This window comes from Tiliqua scincoides, chromosome 9, assembly GCF_035046505.1.
Source record: "Tiliqua scincoides isolate rTilSci1 chromosome 9, rTilSci1.hap2, whole genome shotgun sequence".
NCBI classification, from domain to species: Eukaryota; Metazoa; Chordata; class Lepidosauria; order Squamata; family Scincidae; genus Tiliqua; species Tiliqua scincoides.
The window spans coordinates 27,599,303-27,602,678 of NC_089829.1; the positions used below are offsets into that span (position 1 = coordinate 27,599,303).

General features: G+C 44.6%; 1 pseudogene; it reads left to right on the forward strand.

The window, feature by feature from the left end:
* Positions 1–461: 461 nt before the first annotated feature.
* LOC136660879 (5S ribosomal RNA) lies at positions 462–578 on the forward strand (annotated as a pseudogene).
* Positions 579–3,376: the final 2,798 nt, after the last annotated feature.

A 3,376-nucleotide genomic window follows, 5' to 3' on the forward strand; every position in this document is an offset into this window, starting at 1 on the left:
CAGGGTTCAAGTAAACATGTGTTTTCCAAAGACAAACATGAAGCAGAGCCAGGACTCTCTCTGTCACTGAGAATAAAACAAGCTCAAAGCTTTTCCCCTCGAAGCTTCTCCAACTAGAGAAGGTGGCTGCCCAACACTTGAATCACTGGATATTTGCCCAGTCGGTTTTATTCTTTGCTTGACTGTGACCTACTAGAAACAGGAGGAGAAAAAATGACAAGGATCCTAGTGGAGAAAGAAGTTTATCTCTTTTTCTTCATAATATGAGAACTTGGGTCTTCAGGTGAAATTGTCTGGCAGCTGATTCAAGATGGATATCACAAAGTATTCCTTCACTTCATGCACAATTACTGGAAGAAAATCCCTGCTCCGTGATGTCAGGGTGGCTTCCGGATTAGGCAGCTTTAAAGAGAGATCCATGAATTTGGTCAATGTCTATTGACCACAATGACTGCATACAAGGCAGCAACTGTTACCCTGCACATGCCCAATCTCGTCTGATCTCGGAAGCTAAGCAGGGTCAGGCCTGGTTAGTACTTGGATGGGAGACCACCTGGGAAGACCGGGTGCTGTAGGATTATACCATAGTCTTTCGAGACTGATGGTTGCCAACCAACAACCAACTGCATGCAACCTCCACATGCAGAGACACCATGACACTGACTGGAAAGCAACCTTGGGGTGTGTGTGTGACTGCCTTCATATCCAGCTTGGGGGACTCCCAGAATCTCAAAATCACCCAGTTTTGTTCAGTATCTTTATAAATGAGATGGGTGAGGGAGTAGAGGGGATGCTCATCAAATTTGCTAATGAAACCGACCTGGAGCAATACCTTAGAGCAGGGTTCAAAACTACATGATTCCTTAGGGCAGGGTTTCTCAAACTGTAGGTTGAGAGCCACTAGATGGGTTGCGAGTCAATTTCAGGTGGGTCCCCCTTCATTTCAGTATTTTATTTTTAATATATTAGACTTAAAGCTACCATGGGATGTGACTGCATTTGGAGAAATGTTACACATCTGTACTTTAACAGGCTACTATGTATATGTTTTTAATAATGATAATCAATTGGGCTTACTCCTGGGTAAGAGTGGGTAGGATTGCAACCTAGGATTGTTAAAAATTTTCCTGCTTGATGATGTCACTTCCAACCATGACATCACTTCTGGAGGTTCCTGACTGTCATTCTAAAAAGTGGGTCCCAGCGCTAAAAACTTTGAGAACCACAGCCTTAGGGCATCATGGCACACTCAAGATGGCTGAGCAGGAAAGAAGAGGTCACAGGGGAGTCATGATCCAGGTACGTTTGGGAACCACTGCCCTAGAGGGCAGGAAGAGGATCCAGGATGATCTTTCTGACAGGATGGAAAACTGGATGGAATGAACTTTAGCAGGGAATAATGTAAAGTTCTGCATTTGGAGAGGAAAAACTAGATGCTCACATAGAGGATATTTGCCTGAGTAGTTGTGTACAAGAAAAATACCTAGGTGTTTTAGTAGATGACATGCTAAACATAAGCTGAACATAAGCTGGCAGTGTGATATCGTGGCAAAGAAGCCATTTTAGGCTGCGTCAGCAGAAGTGTAGTAGGTGGATAGTGAGAAGTAAGGGTAAGTTATTTTAACCAATTATCAACAGAGGTGGGGGAATGGTGTGTAACATCAAATCAGGCCCTTTAGAAGCAACACAACCTAATTTCAGTCTAATAAATGGCCAAGGTTGGCTCCAAGGTATTATGTTTTGTAGTAGAACTGAAAAACAACAGTAACGAAATCATAAATCCATAATCAATAACTTCCTTCTCAAAGAGGTTTACAACTTGGCTTGCAATGCCTATAATTTTGTCTGGTACAGCATAGTACAAGCCTCTTTGTTGCTACTTCATGGCGGGTCATTCACAAAAAAAACCCCACAGCCGGCTATTATTGAATAGCTTTTTTAGAAAGGTAGAAGTATAGAAGAGCATGAACCAATGCATCAAATTGGGAAGAAAATTGTAGACTATTTACTGTTTCAGGACTCCAGCCCTCAAATTGCAATGTCACCAGCATGGCCTCACTTATGATATTTAGAGATACAGCAAAAGCCAGCAGGGAACATGGCTTTAGGAACCAGAGAGACATCATTAATTCAAGAGGGGGAAAGAGAAGGCGAGACAGCTGCAGAGTCCAAGGACACACTGCTGTCAAAGTCCCAAAAAGGAAGGAGATGGAGAGAGACTGTCCTAACTTTGCAAGTTAACAGGTTATATCTAGGCAGCCTTTACTGATAAAAAAGACCACAAGCTAGCCAACCAGGTGGAATCTTAACCTGCCCTCATTTCCTACTCTCCTTTCCCAGACAAGATACAAATAGATGTGTAATGGATGGATTTATCTGGGATGCCTTATTCATGAGGTCGGCCATCGTGGTCATCTCTTAGACAGTGTGTTGGAAGAGGTGCCCAACTCCATCTGCCCACCTCCACTGCTGTACTTTCTTTTCTCCTCATCGAATTTGAAAAGGAAACCAGGAGCACAGCAGACAAGGAAGTGTGGAGGAGAGTGGTGGGCTAGAGCAGATGAACACTTCCTGTTTGCACTTTGACCCCCTCTTCTTTTTGAAATAGAAATGGTGCTGACGGGTGAGCCTCTGGATATTGAGGAAATTTGGTTAAGGGGTCTGTTCCTTGCAAAGGAGCCAACTTTGCCTGCTTACTGCCTTGTGTTTTCTCTGGAAGGCACAGCAGGTCCATTCCCCCCAAAGGGAGCATGCAGGAATGCATGTGGGTAGAGATGATATGGCTTGTAGAAGAAGCAGCCACTTCCATCTCCTTACTTGCTTACCAATTGGTGGTAGAGATGGAGCTCACAGTACAGAAGAACTATCTTCTGTACTGTCCCAGCTAGGGCAGGGGAACAAGTGTGAGAAATGGTCGCTACAACTGCAGACAACTGTCACTTGCTTTCTTCAGATGACCTTCCTTGACCCAGTTCTCCCTGTTGCATTGGTGAGAGAAAGAGCAGATGATGTAGAAGCTTCTCCACCAAAATGAGGGCAGCACTTCCGCTTTATGTCTCCAAACTCCCTGCCACACAGCCCAGAGAGACAGTGAGCGTGCCACCCAAAATTGTGGCTGCTTCTATTTCTGGGTAGGCCCACACCCACTAGCCCTGCTAGTGTTGGCAGCTGTTGGCAACCAACCTCCCCCACAATTGAATGGTGTAAATAATGCATGATCCTAATAGCAGAACTTAAAAGATGATTTTGGCAAATCAGCGAAGAGTGTAGTGCTTAGAGTGATTTCAACCAAGGGTCTTTCTTGGAGATGCCAGGCATTGAAGCTGGGGTCTTCTGCATACCCAGCAGGAGCCTACCATGGCACTGATCTGCAGTC